Raw genomic sequence first — 20,485 nt, 5'->3', positions numbered from 1 at the left:
GCTTTTGGGATTTTTTTTTTTTAATTAAGCTATAGATGGTGAATGGGGTGGATGCAGAATCCATGGATATAGGGGACAAACTGAAAAAAAACAAACAAAAAAATGAAGGCATACATTCTTTTTTTTTGTAGTCATTACATTTCTTTTTTCCGATTTAAAAAAACCAGTCACCACAAATCTATTTTGTTGTAAACCTCTCCTAATTCTGCATATTAAATGCTTACTTTATCTTCTTTTTTTCCGTCCCAGCTACGTCTAATTTAAATTTTTCTCCCCCATCTTTATCCCCCCCACCCAAATTATCAGCAGTAGAAAGTTTATTTATTTTTCCTCACACATCCTGGTAACTCACAAAAATGTACTAAGAATTGCATTCTTCTTCTTTTCCTCTGTTTCTCTTTCTAAAGAAGGAAACTGTTTTTCTAAATACAATTGCCATTAAGATTCTTCATGCAGATTTACAAGCAATAGATGTTTGAGTTCTCACATATTTAGCTGAAATTGTGGAAGGGGCCTAAAGCTTAAGGCACTTTTTCTGTTGGGATATTTGGAATTTATTAGGGTTAATGCTGATACATTGGAAAATTGGACTGCCCTTTGACTCTTAAGGAATTGTTATACAAACCACAGATTTTCAGCCAAATGGTGCTCTTGTTAGTTCAAGATGGAAATTTCAGATCCCAGAGGACGCCCCTGGCATCGTTCCATTCCTGAATATACTTGGCTAGATTCCTTGGCATTCCCATCACTCGTCCTGCAATGTTTTTTCCTTGCTGCTAGCTGCCCGTCGTTAGCACAGTAATTAACCAAACCAACTATATAGTCTATTATAATTCAGAGGTAGCTGATACTGATATCTACCGCCTATGTTTTACCCAACCTTGAACAATCTGAATGTGTTATTAAAAATATATTTTTAGAGTTTTATATCAGGTCAGGTGGTGACATCAGCTTTATTTGAGGTACGCCAGTAATTGTTTTTCTGTGGAGGGGGAACAGGATGGCTGCCATGTTGTAACATTTTGCCTTAAGGCCTTCTGATAAATGGAAAATGGCAAGGATGCGATTGGGGAGGAATGCAATCACAGTGTTTTTTTTCTCTCCGTTTTTCTCCCTAGATACAATTACTGAATGCTTTCAATAGGCTATAACCTCAAGAAGCCATCATATCAAGTCAACTGTGCCTTTCAGTGTAGAGGCTGCACAATATGAAGAACAAACAGATAACAGACAAAAGGTTTACCAGTTCAGGATCATCCCAGGCCCAGAGGTTTCCAAAATCTGAGATCTGGGGAAGACCCCCTGGAATGTCATTAAGCATTATGCATTAAGTAAAACCACAATGGGCTCACAACTGTGTCATTCAAATGTCACTCATCACACTCAATATTTATTTTTCCTATATGAAATTAAGAAGCAGCCATTTAGGTAAAGGAATACTGCCACATCAAAGTGAAATAAAGGAATTATTCTTTCTAACTATTTTAGGCAGGAGCCAGGACAAGGAATTTAATCTATGTCCAAACACACTGGCAGAAATAATCCATGTTGGGACTATGCTTTTAAAACTGCCCTCTTTCAGTTGCTAGGGGATTCTGGAACTGTTGTTTATGTTGGCACCAGAGCCTCTCGTTGACAGAGAAGGCTAAATGTCTCCCAAAAACTGCAGTTCCCAGAATTCCCTAGGCATTGAGCCAGGGCAGAGATAAAGTGGTCTCAGACTGGGTATGTCTGCCGTGGGTGGTTTGGGGCGAAGCAGACAGGCAGGAAAAGCAGCTTGAGGCTGCCTTTTCCAAGCCACCATTGAAATCCCACAACTGCACTGCATGCTCCCAAGGCTGCTGGGAGTGTATATGTTCATATGTACAACATGTTGGGTTACTTTTTTTTTTTTTACTGTTCCCACCAACCAAAAGTATCCTGCCCCATTGGATGGCCATTCCGTGAACCTGAACACATTCACATGTGCAGCACTTCACCAGGACAGGGCATCGGGAGCCAGAAGTGTGCCCATGCAGATGCCGGCAAAGTACAATCATGCCCCCCTTTAACCCTGCCCTTTACTCCCATGCCCCTCTCTTTTCTGTTTTGTGTATTTTGTAGTTACTCTCCATGAAAGATGTCATGGTTTTCCTTTTAGGGCATTGCCACCCTCACCATTGGGTACAACAGGTTCCCCTTTTAAATCTTCTGCAACAGGGCATTATATGCACTATTAGTGTTGGGTTTGGAAAGAACATCCCTTTAGAGAGCAGTACTTCTCAAATAGTGGGGCGGGCCCCCCAGGGGGGGGCGCGAGGCTCCGTAAAAGGGGGCGTGAGGCCTCAGGAATACAGTGTTATGCAGAGGTGTACTTAAATAACAATTTTATGACAAAGATACTATTTAAGTCGCGCAAGGGGTGTGAAAGTTTTTCTTCTTCCTAGGGAGGGAATGAGAAAATAATTGAGAAGCATGCTTAAGAGTTTACCACCGAGTGTCAAGGTCAGCGCTTTACGTGCATGCAAACTGTGGCTTTCTTTTCCATAAGTAGTAGAAAGAAAAACCCAAATCCCCCTTTAGTCCAGCTTTGCTCTTCCCTTTATCCCTTTCTCCTGTCACTTTCCGCTGGCTTCAAGATGTGTATTGACTAATTCCCCATTATTCCCCTTTTTTAATTGTTCCTCCCTCCCCCCCCCCCCAAAAAAAAAGATTTGTCCGGAATCGTGCTGTTTTGACAATCTGTTTTCCACCTTAGTTGTTACCTTGCTTTCAGCCAGAAGTGGAATGCCAGACAGAGTGGAGGGTGAGCTCAAACAACACATGACTGGAAGAAGAAGAAGCTGACCAGTAAAATAATAACTCCACTGAAGTGTCTTTGCAAGTTGCAGCAGAAGTCAATTAAACCTGCAAACTGTACAAAGCTGCTCCTCCTACTAACTGGGCTGGAGATTTTCACCAAGCCTTTTTTTTTTTTTTCTTGCCTGGTGCTGAGCGCAGTAAGAACTAGAGAATTCCACACTTGTCCTAAGAGATCCTATAATGTCAAATGTGGGAGAAAAAAAATTAGTTGATGTGACACACATCAATTTTTTTGTCCAAACAAAAGAATACAATGTATGTGTACAACATCACTATATAATTTCTGCCCCAAAAGTTATTATTCTAAGTTCATTGCGTTGCCTGTTGTTTCGGAATCAATTGTCGTAGGTTCTGTCTTGATCATACACCCATGTGGGAGATGATGGTTTATTCATATCAACAATGAACTCACAATAAACAATCATAGATTACATTTTAGGTTTGTTTTGTTTTTTTCCCTTTATTTTAACATATGGTTGTTTTAATTGATTGTTAATTGTTTTTGTTTAATACGTATTGGTCTTGCTTGTTTCTTTTAAATCGATGCGTAAATTTTCCTGATGGTGGTGTGTGTTTACTAATGTTATATGTGTGTATATTAATCTGTAGTTGTTTCCTGTCGCTATCCATAGGAGAGAAGCAGGTAACAGTAGTAGTAATATAAAAAAAATAATAATGGTTGCTACACCAGCAACCAAATTTAGAGAAATACTGCGGAATACTAAGAACTAGGAACAAGCTAAATAACATATTGTTCCAAAACGTCAAACATGAGTTATAGTTACATATCAAATTGTTGGAATGTACTGTTTCTACTGGAATACATCATATGTCTGGGTGGAAATGGTAGGGTTTTCTTACTGTGTCTTGTAACTGGAGAACAGATTTTTTTAGACTAAAGTGCACGTGCATGCACAGCCAATAGACTGCAACAAAATACTATTTAGATCACTTGCATTCAGACATTTCAGTCAAGGGCAGATAACTGAAGACAAATCAAAAAACAAACAATTCTTCAGATTGGTGCGGCGTGGGAGGCACGATCGGACCATGGGACTGAGTAAGTAACAAAACAAAAATGGGCCATTCTCGATTGGGTTGCCAGGTTGCAGCAGCAACAATGGCAATGCGGTATGATGCTGGATAATCGACGATCTTTCACATCAAGGCAGATATGAAAGAAGGTTGAATGGATGACAACCATGTTGGTTCATATGGACCATATTGTGCATGCATAATCTAATTTCCTTTTCGTTATTGGCATTTGACATTCTCAATCACAGGATGGAGCGTAGAGCTAACATGCTCTAGCTTAGCAGTTCTTACTCTTTCTTTACCATGGACCCCTTTTTAAATATATTTTGTTGCCATGGGCCATCCAGACTTCAAACTCACAGATTTTTAAAAGCCTTAACGTGCATAACTATTTATTGAATTAGCCTCATCAAGGATCTTCCATTTAAGAGAGAACAGAGAAATAAATAAATGTACCATACTCTTGCTGGGCATGCACGTGTGTGCACATGCGATGGAAAAGCACTAGCATTTAAGTTCTATATCAACTTAATAGTGTACTCCGCACTCTCTAAGTGGTTACCATCTGTAAGCCAACGCCTCAACAAGCTGTGTACTATTGACCAAGCTATAAAGGATGGACAAATGAGTAAACCTTGGAGCCCTGGGATATCCATAAACTGTGGCTGCCAGCGTACAGCTTTAATGAACTGCCACCATCAAGGATCAAGCTTGCTTTTCATTTCTACACCTACGCAGACTCTATGCATCATGTGGGGGAGAGTGTCTGAAGGAGTATGCATACACGTAAGTGCACATTACAAAACACACTACTACACACTTAAAACTCTCTCACATAGCTATCCAGGTATTGCTCTCTCTGCCGAGAACTGCTGCTACTGCTGGTTTCTCCCACCACTGCTGGTACAGCAGCCCAGCCAGCAGCCTACCACCTGCCTCTGGCCATCTCCCTTCACCTCCAGTTCTACACCTTACCGCGCAACTTGCCAAAGGCTGTCATTTGCACAACAGCTTTTTGCTCTGGGCAAAAGGAAGCAGGGTTGGGACAGAAGGAGGGGGCCAGAAGCCAGAGCACAGTGAGTGAGAAGGGATCCCTCCAGGGGCTATGGTGACTTGTTTAGACAAAGGCCTCTTTTGCTGTGAGGGTTGTCTTCTTGAGTTTCCTTTTGAGTTTGGAAAAAACCAGAGAGGAATAGGGTTTGACGAGTGAAAATTGAGCTACTTTAGTACAAGGATTAGCAGTGTATTAGTTCTTATAGGCAGGCTACAGGCCGCCCAAAAGGGCAGTCTGCCGCCTCCCTGGTTTCTCCGCCAAGAGAGCCGCAGCCGGACAAAACCGCGCGGGCTCTGTCATGGAGCAAAAAGAAACCCGCGAAACGCTGTGTTCTTCTTGTGGCACCTTTGTGACGCTGCAAGGCACCAATGGCACACTCTGGGTGTCACAAAGGCGCCGGGACATTGCGGATGCTACTCATCCCTCATTCAACATGGCGGGTGCTTGTTGTACAGGGCGCCGCCATTTTGACGCCCCCGTCCGTGCTGGGGTGAGGCGGTATGGACGCTATGTCTCGGCACCCTAGCATGTGACGGGGGGGCAGCACAAAGGCCCATTTAATTGGGCCACAGTTTGTAAATTCATTTAAGATAAACATTTAGTTGGTATTTATAGTGGTTCATCGCGGTTCTAAATAGTTGTGATAAGTTATGTTATTTAACATTAGCGGAAGTAATTATGACTATATCGTGTTACAGTTTGTAGTAGGTATAAATTGGAAATATTTAATGTGTTTAATGTTTTTTTTGTTAGTGTAAGTTTTGATTGTGTGCAGTCTGTTTTTTGTTCGTTCTGTTGTCCTCTTTCTTTTCTTTGTTTAAAAGTTAATAATAGAGACAAAAATAAAATTTTAAAAACTAAAAGCTCAAACACTAATTTTCAAAAAATAGAACTGGTGTGTGCGTGTGTATGTGTGTTTTAAGACTCTGGTTACTTTTTGATGTTTACTCTCCCTTTTGCCTACCATTTTAGCCTGAGCGAATTCTACAGATTTTTGCCTTTTCATCATTCAACCGCCTATCGATCACTTATTTTTTTCCGGTTTTTAAAGTTATTAGTCTTTTTAGCTGGACTTACATGGGGTCAAATCTTCTCTAATCGTGTATCAACATCTGAATACGCTCAGACGAAGAACTATGACAGCAGACTGCTCTCTCTCCACGATGGCTCGTAAGGAAATCTGGCCAAAGAGGCGGAGGGGGGGAATGAGCGAGAGAAGGAGGCTCATGCAAAATACTTTGGGAAAATCATCAAAGTCAATGGGGATAAGTTATATAAGCTGCAAGGACAATCCCACCGGAATGTCTCAGAAAGTCATTAGGGGAGGGTGAGCTAGCTAAGTTTGAAACTCTGCATACAAGAAAAGGAGAGAGCAAGCTGATTAACCCAGCACAGCAATCACTTCGCCGGGGAGCCCAGCTGCTGCTCTGCACTACAGTCAGCCCATGTTCCCCAGTTGTTAAGAAATTTTGCCCTATTATAAATACACCTACTATGAGAAGTTGAAGACACGAAACCATGTGATGCGCAGAAGGGACTAAGTCGCTTACCAGCCTCCAGCTTCGCGTCTTAGATTGCTTCTCATCCCTTCTGTTATGAACCCTATCATGAAATAGGCTGAATGTGTCCAATGCAAAAGGGCCAATACATAATTTTCCTCTACGTTCAGAGTGTCCCCCAGCGCGTTCGTTCTAAGTGCAGGCTGTGTCACAGTCCAGAATATGATTCATGCTCTGGCAGTTGGCCTGCTCTGTGTGTGCAAATGGATTTGTCTTCCAGTCAACACAGCGACTGTCCCTGTACATCACAAGCTGCAGTTGTTACCAGAGTTCTTGCATTTTAAATGGTACTCTGATTCCACTGAAAGCACTGTATCTAAAATATGTAATCTCCTTGGACTGCTCCAAGATTTGGTAATTCCAGAACGGCAATTAAAGATTCATTGTAATTCAGTGGGGAAGGGAAAGCAGTACTTTAAGTGCTTTGCAGCCATGTACTTAACCAGTTTCTGGTTACTGAAATTTGGGCTAGGAGAATGGGTGAACGCATGGAAGAGACTAATTTCAGTTTAGTGATGATAATATTTCCCCTCATCTACTACTTATACTCTTCTAAAAAATCCTATTGAAATAATTCTAAAATTAAGGGGCCATACAGGGACATCTATATCTCAATATAGCACTTTGATACCACTTTAGCTTCTATGGCTCCCTTCTATGCATCCTTGAATCTATCCTTTTGTGTGGCCAACAGAATTCTTTGGGGCTCTCCAACCACTCACAGTGGTGCGGCTGGGAGGCACCCAGTTATTCTTGGATGAAATCACTGAGCCTGTCAAACATGCAGCGTCCCCTTCAGACCACAAAGACCTGGAAAACCAGGTCTTCTTGGTGCGTGAGGATTTGCCCTCCTCGTGTGCACTGTGGACACATCATGCCGTGAGTGCTGTGCCTGGAAGTGTGGATCGTGTCACTGTGCTTTGATCATGCACATTGTTGCCCCATCTGGATTGCCCTGCCTAAAGATGGCACCATCCATAGTTCTAGGGTTCCACGAGCGTGTGGATGCTGCATGTCTAGAACCCTAGAATTGCCCCAGGCCACAGCCAACCGAGCGTATGTACTGCGGCCTTTGCCACCAGAATTCTAACTAATTTATCGACCTACCTATCCTAGGATTTTATAAGGTGAAGCAATGGCAACAAAGTGTACAGAATTATAAACGTGTCATGTCAAGAAGCCCCATTTTGGTATGATGTGGCCTCCAGTGCTTACTGTAACACAACCTTACTAGTAATAACTACATACCGCTTCATTAGAATCATACAATCTTAGAATCTGAAGCGAAAGATACCGACCAAGGCCAGCTAGTCCAATAACCTTGCCAGGTACGACTATAAACTAACAGCACTCCACCACGATGACCATCAAATTTTATTTAAAAACCTCCAAGATGGGTCTGCACTTCCAGCAATCTATGCCACAGGCAAACAGCTCTATCGTAAAAATGCTCGTCTATTTCTCAGATAAACCCCTCATTTTTTTTTCTGGTAAATGTGGAAAATCTTTCGTTCAGGTTCACTAAGTCCTCTGGAATCAGCAAGAAAACAGTTTGCTAACATCTTTTCTACAAAACAAAAACTGGCATTCATCCCTCAGATATTTATATTTAAGTTTAAAGATTATGTTACCAGTACCTCCTTCAGATCTCCCTCCAGCTCCGTTAAGTAATTAATTATATAAGGAGAATGGTTTTTCCAAGACCTGTTTTATATCTCAGTCACCCTTCTCTGGACACATTCCCAGCTTTTGTAATATACCTTGTCAAATCTATTTTTAGAGGCCCATTTTGTTTCACTTTAACTTTACTTTTTCCCTCTGGCATGAATTCAATGGAACAGGGAAAAGCAATAAAGCACTTTTGAATACATTTTGCCCCCTAATATTACATGTATGAGGTTCTCTTTGAGATTTACAGTGCTCTTCTTCGGCCATCATAACGCGGGTGAGCCTTAGTGGCGGCCGTTCCAGCATTATATGCTGGAAGCTTGCACCAGAAGGTGCATTGCAAGAGCCACCAGAAAGACAAGTGGCGGGCGCATTGAGCCCCATGCTTCACTTTGAATGGGGCTTGAAACATCCCCCAACATTTTGTTTCCCCCTTTTATGTTGGGGGGGGGGGTAAAGGAAAGGGAACGACTGTATATAATTCAGATCAATTAAAAGTTTTTGGTCCCCGGAAAATAGTCTATATTTTTTTGTTTTTGTTTCCATTGTTTTTTGGCACAGGGCAACAACCAAAGTTTGTCCTTGACAACTGTTTTCAAGACATAACCCCACAAACATAGCCTTTCGTTTATATAGCCAGCCCCCACCTTCACTTTATATAACCACTGTTTAATAAATAAAAATGCCACCTAAAGCAGTGTCTAAGTGTTTTAAATTGTAATCTAATTAATGCCCTCCATCAAGCTGGGGTACTCCCAATTTTTAAAAAAAAGCGACCTCAGAAGGAATGCAAGGCTGGGAGGTGTCAACCCTGAGTCCCTGGCTGGGATTGAAACTCACCATAACCTGTTGGTTTGGTGAGTGAGTGGCTGCAAGTAAATACTGCATTTAACCACCAAAATTAAAAAACTATAAAAAACCAAACACTGCAACGCACCACAAGGGCGCCAATCCCTCTTAATAACCTCCAGAAACAATAATAGCAGTATGACTGGAAATTAGAAATTTCTACAGCTACTATGCTTCCCCTATTTTAGATCAACCCATGTAATGGGTACTAAGAACAGATGTAGATTTAGGAACCTTTCAGATAGAAGAAGAACCAAAGGAGTCTGGTGCAACTATGGTCCCACAATCCAGCAAGCAGGGTAAATGAAACCTTCATCCCCACACACTCAAAAGAGACCCACTCCACTATCCCCTTATACTCGACTGTGTGCATCAATGGTTCTACATCAACTTTTTCTCTTTCCTGAACGTTATAGAAGTCTCTCCCGTCGTGGGAAAATATATGATTGAATTATCCTTTAGTATTTTTTTTTTTCCTTTATCTTTTCCTTTGGATTGGAAAGCAGCTGGAGTAAGGTATTTTTTAAGTGACAAGTTGGCATGAAAAGAGGCTAATACAGCAGGCCCCCTCACCTATTGCCTTTTTTTTTTTTTTTTAATTAATTATTAAAAAAAAAAGTTTTGCAACTTACCCTGGAATTTGCTAACAGGCACAAGAGGCAATATAAGTAACGTGTTCCAGAGTGGATCCTTTTTTTTTTTTTTTTTTTTTAAGGTAGATAGATGTTTTAAATGATGCAACAATACTCATGATCGAAAGCCAGGCAATCTGGATCCAATTAGAGTTTCAAAAGGAAAAGTTTGCTTGAAGGGTGTAAAAAGTTAGCATCCTTATTCTCCCCAACCCTAAAAAAACTGGATTTTCCACTTTTTCCAAGTTTCCTTTTCATTAGCAGATATTGGTCAAACTCCCAAGTCAAAACAACTTTTTTAAAACTTTGTGAGAGGTTCGTATGAGCAACTAAGATGCCAGATGACAAGAATGGACAAGAAAGCCCTAAGTGCAAAATTTGCAGGAAAGTATGCATGCATTACTTTGGATGAGAAAAAGTTTGAAGGATGCAATGTGAGTTTTAAACTGGTGCATGCTAATCTTGTTTTCAGATTGCTGATTGGAGAAACTGCCAACATTTAACAAAAATGCATGGAAATTGGACCATTCTAGAATACAAAAAATTTTTACTATTTGGTAGGCAAAAAGAGATAAGAGTAGTGCATTCTACTTGTTCAGTGTATTTTTCTTAATTTCTTTTTCTTTAATTTTTTGGTTATCCTTTGTTATCATCTTCTAATCTTTGCTTTCGCCCCCATTATTAAGGATATCAGAATGAAATACATGTATTTCTTCTTTCCCTTCTAGTTCTTTTTTTCTTTCCATCCACATTTTTGTCATCACCGCAACAAACTTCCTGTTAGGGCAAGACGAAAGATAGGGCCAGAATTTTTCTAACATGTTTTTTGTTTTTATTTTATTTGATTTATTTTTCCCGGTGCCTTCTTCCCTTGAAGAAATCCAAGGAAGCAACGATGCCGGGCCCTATATTTGCTTTTGTAACCACAAATAGTTTTTTGTACAGTCATCCCTCCTTTTGTCACTAGGGGATCTGTTCCAGACCAATCCACCACCCGTGAAAAATGGAAAGTCGCAAATAATCCAGCCCTAATTGGCTTGAATTGGCCTGTGTTTGCTACTGTGCGTGCCTCTGCACACACGTTCCATTTTTTAAAAATTGTCCACCCCCCAATGCCCGGGTCCCCCACTTGCCGTTTCCATGAAGGACTGAGACCACAGACTCAAAGTCCTTGTGAAAAAATGGAAGGATGACCTGTAGCTAGCACAATGAAGTCCTGAACCAAACTTCCCCTCATCAAATCACCAGTTAACAGGTCAGCCAAGCCATTTTGCCGACTGACAGGGGGTCCTATTCCTTTGTCACTTGGGAAAGTTGGAAATTATTTAATTTAGTAACCATGACCCTGTTGTGACAGGGTAGACCCCGGGTTCTTTTTCCACATTCTTCCATTCACAGTAGAAGTACACTCACAAAACAAGGATGGCTGGGTGACAACCCATCAAGATTACCAGATCCCCCTTTAGAAAATCTCAGCAGCTTCTGACCAGTAAGTGGGGAGTGGGGGATTCATGGTCTCCTATGGAATCCCCTAAATTGTGCATAGCAGACATTTCTTAAACTGCTTAGTCAGTGCACTTAAGGGCACTCCCTAAGCAAGTTTAAACAAAATGTGTAAGCGAATTAGCCCCACCAATAACTATGTTACTCATTTTAGTGAAACCTAAGAAGGGATGCCCAGGCTGAATTGCCTCTGGGGGGCCCCTCTGGCTGGTATCAAAAACCTACAACACAAAAACTAGTGGTTTCATGCCCAAATGGTTGGCTTGGCCAGTACGGCCCATTTTAATAAACAACTGCCAAGACCACAACAGGGTTCGCTAAATGTAGGGATTGTGAACAAGAAAATGAAAGCACAACAAGGTTGTCACTGGGTTGCCTCATTCTGACCTCAGAGCATGTAAGGCCAAGCAAGACACTCCCAAAAGTGGCCTCAGCCAAGGACAAAACCCATGCAGACAATGGGGAAAGAGGCTCCTGGGATCCTTGTCAGAAACAACTGGAAGACACACAACACAATAGGCTGTTCAATTGGATAAATCATGGGGTAAAGACGCAGAGTGGATTATTTGTGTGAAAAACGGACCTGGGAACTCCCCTACTTTTCTTTGCAACAGTTCCAAGACCCCTTTCCGTATACATGGATTGTTTTTTTTATACACACGGGATTCAAGCATACAACAGTTTTGAAAATGTTATCAAAAAAAGGATAAATTTCAAAAATTATCCCAAATATTGATTTGTTTTTTTATAGGGACAACCTTTTTTGCCTAATGTCAGTATTTTTTAATGAGGAATTGAGCCATATACAACTGATTTTTGTTATACAAATGGGAGACTTGGAACCAAAACCCCAGCAGATATAACAAGGGTTCCCCGGTAACTTAATAAATTCTTAAACCTCATTCCTCTATTTGCCTGTGTAGTAAAAGAGATGGATTACATAAAACAGTTTTGGGAGCCTTTCCTTATTCACCATCCCTGCCCTAGCACAATGGGGTTTTGGGTTTTTTTTTTTTGGCCATTTGACAGTCCCCCCTTAACATTTCTTTGTTTTTTTCCACACTTACTCTTAATATAATCCTCCGTCCCGACCTATTGTCCCATAATCTCTAGCATGACTTTGGGGGTGTTTTTTATTTTATTTTTATTTGAATGCAATTTTCAGAGTTTTATGGCAACATAATGTAGGGTGAAAACCAAAGAGGGAAGAAAAAAACCAAGAGAAAAGAAAGAAAATATGGCCTTGGTTTTGGAATAGCGAGTCATGACACCACATGATGCCCCAATCTTTGGAAACTGCTGCAAGGATTGAAACTTATCACCACCTGAAGACTAAGGCACAGCAGGGCCCAAATTTAGAACTTATTGATGGTTTTCTTCCATCCACTGAAAAGGTGTGCTCTAAAACCACAAACGTTGGATGAGCAGCAGTGGAAGGGTCAAGAGGTGACATTTGGTGTAATAAGTACAACTAAAAGCCGTGTCCCCCCCCAACATTTAATTGCAGTTTTTAAAAAAAAAGCACGTGGAGTAAGAGATCCTTAGTTGTTTGGCACATGCTCAGACATCATCTTTTAAAATTTCTAAGGTGGTGTTAAGTTCTTTTTTGCACCCTGCCTATGTAATTGGGGTCTGTAGTCCAAAAAAAAGGGCCAAAAGTAGAATCTGACCAGGGACAAAGGCAGGAGCAGATCCCCCCTGCCCCTGGGCCCGGGCCTTTTTGTCCTTCCTAATCTAATCAATAAGCGCTCCCAGGGAAACCTTTTGACCCTTTTAAAGATACAAATATCCCCTGAAATCAAGAAGAGAGGGAGACTTTTAAACAGTCCCCAAGTAGGGCAAACCCAACAGTTTGGTCAATATTCGAATAATAGCAACAAGAGAGAATCAAAGAGAATAAAATCACTATATTTAGAAAAGATATGGCAATATATGCACTCTGCCTATTCATTGTAAAACATAAGGTCCACCATTTATTGCCCATCAGCAGGCTACATTTTCTTTCACGGGTGCTTGAAAAGCCTTACACACACTGATTTACTGTACAAGTTTAGGAGAAGACATCAGACTTATAGGAGTGAAAGTTGTCCAGGAGTTTTTTTTGTTTTTAAGTGTAATGTGTTTAAAATAACTCTGGAGGGGAGCTCTTCATTTGCCCCAGCAAGAAGGAAAACGGTATTACACAATGAGTCGTGCCAGCAGGCAGGCAGAGGGACAGTGTGTGGATTAATCCTGGAAGAGTTTTTGGCTGCCCAAGAGAAAGAACGTTGGTTTATTGTTGTGACTTTCTCCTCCTTCTCCCCACTCCCCCCCCCAACACACCCCTCTGCTCCAGAGAATCTCTGCAGAACGAGACCAGAGAAAAACACATACGCTTGGAGAGGCTGCTTCATTTTGGTATCGAAACCGGACGGGTAAAGAAGAAGAGAAGAAGAAGACAAAGAAGAGGAAGAAAGGGAGGAAGAAGAGCACCTGGATAGTTTTTAAAAAAACCACAGACAGGGAGGAGGAGGAGGAAGGGTTCAGGTGGCCCGACAGTAAGCTTCCCTGGACGTTGTCCTGTTGGGGATGGGCCTCACCTAACAACAGACCTAGGAAGCCCCTTTCCTTAGCCCATTTTGTGAGCTGGGGCCCTGTTCAGTGTCTGCCCCTTTTTTTTTTTTTTTTTTCTTTCCCTTCATTCATCAAATATTCAGGAAGTGTTTTCTTTGTTTCGTTCTTCAAAAATTTGCTTTATTTCACGCTCAGTCAACAAGAGTTATGTAAAGTAACCCAAGGGATGAAAAACAGTTGCATGTGACAGTAGTGTTTTTAAATGCCTGAAAAATCGTTTCCTGGGCAGAAGAATTGTTAGGGAACCCCCTCCATGTGTTGCCACACAGAATACCACACACCCACCATACATCTCTCCAATGCAACATGGTGTCACCCAAATGGAAAAGCCAAGGTGAGCATATAAATTTTTTTTTTTTTTTTTTTGGTTGTTCCATAAAGTAAATATTGATTCCAAAATCCAGAACTTTTTGGAGGAGTGGGGGAATGAGACAGATTCCCAAGGATATGAGTTTTATAATTACGAAATCTGAGCAGCATCTGTTTAGTGTACGTGGCCAGTGGTAAGGTGAAGCATGTGGTTTGCCGAATATTCAAAGAGCGAGGAGTGCAAAAGCCATTTTTACAGTTGGAAAACAGGATAAGAAAGAGATTGCAACATTGCCCTGAATTAATTAATGATGAAGAGTCGTGTACTCTGAGAAAGAACCTTTGTGAATGTGTATTTTCCGCTCCAAGTGGGAAGGGATTCAAATTCCTTTTTTCATTCTTGGGGAGTGGAGACTAAAGATATAACAAAAGGAGTGCACTTTGGAGTTGCAACTACTGATAATTCCAGAAGGAAAAAAATTCAAACCATCCATACATAACAGAAAGCTAACAACCCCACGTTAATTTATCCTAGGTTTTATAAACCGACAAGGGGAGAATATTGTGTGTTTTTTCAATTTATTCTATGCACATACCCTAAGCATAAAATAACTGTCACATTGAACGGGCAAGCAGGGGCTTTACACTATGTTTTTTTATTTATTGGTTATAAAACAAATATCAACATACTTATTTTGGAAACCCGGTCTACTGATTTGGAATTCATTTTAAATTCCAAATAATACAACACCACACACCAACAAACACACACACAAATCACATGGCATAGTGGTGTTTTTGGGGGGGTGTGGGACCCTTCAACAGTCCTGGAGACCAGGGTTTTCATTCCCCACTCGGCCTGGAAATCCACTGGGGTGACCATGGGCAAGTCACATACTCTCAGCCCCTCAGGGAAGGCAAATGGGCAAACTTTCGCTTTTTCCGAGCTCCAATACAAGGTTGTTGTTTTTTTAACCTATAAAATAAGCCCTAAGGCGTTTGGCCCAGGAGTACTTGGAGGACCGCCTTCTCTCCCATAAATAAATTCCGCCCCGCCACACGTTAGATCCATCACCGGGAACAACCCTGTTATAGGTTTCTCTAGAACACATCTTTAGGACCTCACAAGGGCCCTTTTATACATCATTGTTGACCCGTTTCTTCCTTGGAATAAGCTCCCCTTAGAGCTTTCGCTCTACTGGGGGGCCTGGGGGGGGCCTGTCTGTCCCTGGCCCCTGGGCTGCTGCCCTGGGGTTCGATCTGCCCATCTGTGGGGCTGTCTGAGGGGGATGGTCTGGCCCTGGCTGGCTGGGGTGGGGCGCCGCCTCATTAGATTCTTTTAAGACGAATTTAAAAACATACTTATTTAGATGGGCCTTCCCTCTTTTAGTTTAATTTGATTTTTTTCCTCCTGTTTCCTTTGGTTTTTCTCCTGTGACTTTCTCCGAAATATTTGTGAGTTGATTTGTTTGTACCCTGAAATATGTTATTTTTTTGACAATACCCTGTTTTTCCTATTTTTGTAGTAATGTTTTTAATTTTTTATATTTCCTAATGTTTTAAAATAAATTTGTTTATTTGTAATTGTAAACGCTAATTTGTAACTGGTTTTTTTTAACATTTGTAAGCCGCCCTTTGATCTTTTTTTTTTGGAAAAGGCGGGGTATAAATAAAAAATTTATTTATTATTATTATTAATTATTATTCTGAAACAATTGTAGAATTTGTGCCAAGAAAGCTTCTATAAAGGGATTTTAAAAAAGATGAAGCAAAAGAAATGATGCAAAAAACTTACAAAATTTCATCAGGCATAACTGATTTTGTTCCACAACTAAGATGGAATGGAAGAGAGAGTAGAGTGGGTTTTAATGCCTCTCACCCAAGACAAGTTATATTCTTGCTTTTTCAAAGAGGATGGTCTTTTTTTTATATGACGTTAAAAGCAGAAATGTTTTTTTGGGGGACAATGTTTTGTCTAAAATTTTCTAGATTTAATACATGAAAGTAGACATGCCTCTAGTAGTTGTGATTTCAGACATAAATAGACTGAATTAAAGCTTCTTTTAGAAGAATATACCTGGAAAATCTTAAAACAAACAGATACGTAATATTTGAATAGGAATTAGCCCCTTCCTTTGGTGAAAGTTGTTTTCAGGTACTACTTATTCTGTCCTATTTTTTTTTCTGTCTTTTCTTGTAAGAACCTGAGAAAGAACTGACAAAAAAGCCTCATGTGTTCAACAAAGCACTGGGTAACTTTAGTCAGAAAGTTTTGAAAATATAAAAACAGTTTTTTTGGAAACTACTACAAACTCCTAGATTTTTTTTTCCCCAGCCCAGCTGCCATTTAGGAGCTGTAGTCCAAATAATATTGAATATAAGCTCTGTTTTAAGAATATACATCTGTACAGTTAACAAGCGTCCCCTGGATTAATAGGTGTTGGTTTATACAGTATGTGTGAACTTGAGATGTGTTCCCCTGGAAGGTTCCAAGTTTTTTCCCTTATTTGACCGAGCAACCAGTTCCGAGAATAATCTGACATTTTGTCCATTTTACATTCGAATTTTATTTCAACTGGCCACTGCATTTGTTCTTTTGCAACAAAACCCCCACCTTTTCGAATCCCAGAAGTAAAACTCTCCTTGCTTTGGTGGTCTTAGAAAATCAAATGTTTGCCCAACCAAGGGAGAAGAAATTGCTTCTCCCAGAAGCATGTTGCATAGTTTTGCATTGACCTTCCCACCTCTGGAAACAAAACCCCAACCTCATGTGATTGTTGGAAAGAGAATAAATATACAGAAGAGGAGGTTGGGAAATTTTTGTGTCGCACTAATAAAAACAAAAAGGAAGCAAGAATAGTTGGGAATGAAATAATGGAGGGAGCACATAAGCAATTTGTGAGAAAAAAGTTGTTCGAGCCACGTCACCCCGCACTGCGGAAAAAGGAGAGTTCCAACCAGCCAGAGGAGAATTACAAATATGTCCAAATTAAAGTAAGCCTAATAATAGTAGCTGGGCTGTAAGTGCTTTTGGAAATACTTACTTGCTCTTTTGTGACGACAGAAGAAACAACAACAAATAATACTGGGACCGAGTAATGTTGAATTTTCAAGTCAATGCAAGATAAGACCACATGCCAGGGAGATGGGCACATTTGTTAAAAATAAATGAACATACTAAACCGACTATGTGTGATTTCCTGAGCTCTGGCGCAGAAATACCCATGTTTTTTCAAAAGCTACTGCTTGGTTACAAGAAGTTCAGATATTTTCCTCAGTCATGAGCAACTGAAGTATCCTTAGTCAGGGCCTGTTTGTGAGACCTACTGAGGGCAGAACATTTTACACACTGTGATTCAAAGCATAATATGAATGGTCCTTGTGAGTTATTATAAGCTGATTTATTTGTAGAGCTGCTCAGAGTCAGTCCTGCATCCTCCCAGGGCACATTGAGGGTTAGGAGTTTGTTTTTCAAGTCCCGCCTTAAATAATTACATGCACCAGTGGAACTCCTAAACAAGATTGCATTTGGACGACAATTTCCGATTATTCTGAGCTGTTCTATTGACATGGGAAAATAAGGAGAATTCGGAGAATTCATAGTTCATGAGACATCTTGAGGTATACCCAGTTTAAAGAAAAACCTTGATGTAGCCTTTAAAACGCTTTGTGGACAAGGTTTGGAATAAGGAGGTTCTGGACATGTAAGCCAAAAAAAAAGTAATATTTACAAGTCCGGAATTTTAGGAAAAAAAACTTGCTTTAGCATTTCCATATTGCCAAAATAGTAAGTTTGAATTCAATTCACAGGCTCTAGCCAAACTCACAATACCTATAAGCGTACCTTTTGCAACATAACATGTGTGTGAAAAGGAATGCCTTCATAGTCACATTTTCTTTTTCTGAACTCACAGGTTTTTTATGTAAAGGGTCCTGCCAAACAAACTCCATCCTCAGCAGAGCAAGAAAAAAAATTCCCAAACCTGAAAATACCATGCAGTATGTGTGGCCCGGAGAAGACCGATTGAGTGTTCCCCTTGTTTTGAATTGGTAAAGTCCAAATCTTCCTCAATTTTAATACAGTGAAAAAACTGAAATAAGGAAAACATGACACCTTTTCACCCGTGAATGAAACAAAACCCTGTCTGAAAATTGTAACCTGCGCCAAATGATGGGTTTGTGGATTATTATTTTCATGGTCCTGTGTGTGTGTAGACCTGAGAACAGGATGGAAACTTTTTGCATGAGGCCCTTAAGGAATGAAAAGAACAACAAGATTTTAAGCAATTTTAATTTAAAAAAACAAAATGAAAATCCCTCTGGTGTTTGCCATATCACAGGAATTAGCTAGCCAGTTGAATTCCAGATGCCTTTTTTTTGTGGCCACAGGACATACCCAATTCTGTATGAATAACAACACATGAGTCTTTTCTTTGCAAAAAGACTTTGGCAGTCCAGCCCTGTTTCCCCTTGACAGACAAACACCCCCAAAATAATTTGGATCAATTAATGGTGTATGATTCCAGCCCCATAGTGCAAACAATTGCTCTCCTGCTTGACCTTTTTCTCAGTCCTTCCAGAGGCCATGAGAAAAAGTGGTCCTCAGCAGTGTATTTTTTTCCAAACCTTTCAAAAATCTTTTGACAAAAGTAGATAAAGAGCCTTTGTCAGACTTTTAATACAAGGAGAAAAAAAAAAAAACCCTTTATTATTGCCAAGATTCAGGTTACACACCCTAATGCAGATTAGATTAGTGCCTATTCAAAGAGATGGGAAGCAATGATAAGATAAATAATTCTCCTGACAAGAGTAAGCCTTGAAAATGAAAAAACCATTCCCTGAAAGTCTCTAATGGTTTATTGAAAACTGGGGATTATAAATACTAGGAACAAGCACATGAAATTTTTGGAAGGCTTAAACCTTTTGGCTTTTCCTACATGTTTTTTTGAGTTTTGGTGATTGTTTGTGTCCTGCCCTGCCTGCCTCTGTGTGTGGTGGTGTGTGTGTGTGTGTTGTGTGTGTGTATGTCCTTCACCACAGACAGATTGGAATTGTTTTTGTCATACACACTGAGGATTATTACTCAATAATAAAACAATGGAAAGCAAATTAAGTATTAAGCAGAAGAATAAAAATGGTGAAAGATAATGGGCAAGATCTTGAATCTGTGCTGAATAAGTGGAGAACACAAGCAATCCTTTCTACCTAGGAAGCACTTAGCCAAATAAATAGCCAAAAGGCATAGAAATGGAAACAAGTTTAGATTTCCCTCTAGTCTTGGTACTGTAAATGTTTGAATGGAGAAATCTAGGAGATTGTAGTGCAAAAAGAGCAACGTTTTTGCCCTGAACTATATACAAGCTAGCATCAAGCAGCAATCTCCTATGGTTTACAAGTATGGGTGATATTTCCCAAAGAGGGGACCTGGATTTGCAGTTTAGGAAGGGTGAGTGATGCTGGATATTGGAAAGATATTGTAGAATTCAGTGGTCAGAGCACATTGCTATGCATAGACGATTCTGGGTGTCATTTAGCCAGCAGCTCCCCAGCGGTGGCTGGGAGAACACTTCCCCGGTATGAAACCCAGACAATCTGCCTATACCAGTCCAGAGGAACTTTAATTTGGCTAATAATCCACCGATGACCCCACTGGTGCGATCCTTTGTCCTGTTGCAACACAAAATGTCCTTAATTAGCCCAGCCTTTGGCGGTAGACCTGCCCCAAATTAATTTTTTGGTGGGGCTGGCAACCTCCAATATCCAAGTACCTTGAAAGATATTACTTTTTTGGGGACTGCAAATTGGTTCAAGAATTCCCCACTGGTTGTTGCTGGCCTTGGTGTGGCGTGGGTGGTGTGTGTGTTTGTGTGCCGTGCCAGAAGCTGTAGTCCAAAGACCTAACCTTTTTCAAGGTGGTTCTCCTCAACTCTTCATAGAAAGAAAACTGACCCCATCACATTCTACAAAAACTCAATAAAACGCAAAATGTACAGAGGGGCAGGGGAAGTCCAGATCCTCTCTCCTTTTATGATTGAACCTGTGGGATAAAAGCTCTGGTTTCCTTTAAGTAGCGCCTCTTTCCCTGTTCTCATCACACACAATGAACCAATTACTTTTTGGTTTTTCCTTTTTGTTTTGTGCCAGCATCATACCTACCTCCTTGGCACCAGGGTCAGTATAATTTGTTTAAAAAGTGGTCTTGTTTGGCCAGGAAACACAGTTTTCTTGCTGCTCACCTTTTTTTCTCTCCTCTTGGCCTTTTCCTTCTTTCCCCCCCCTCTCTTTTTGGGGATCTGTAAGATGCTCTTATCAAGAGAACAAAAGTAGATGTAAAACATGATAGTTCCCTATTGACTTAACACTATTTTCCCCAGGGAAGAAACGGTCCCCATGCATCCCCCTCACATGAATTACCGTGAGAA

This window comes from Sceloporus undulatus, chromosome 4, assembly GCF_019175285.1.
Source record: "Sceloporus undulatus isolate JIND9_A2432 ecotype Alabama chromosome 4, SceUnd_v1.1, whole genome shotgun sequence".
NCBI lineage: Eukaryota > Metazoa > Chordata > Lepidosauria > Squamata > Phrynosomatidae > Sceloporus > Sceloporus undulatus.
Note: the sequence above shows the minus strand (reverse complement) of the source record.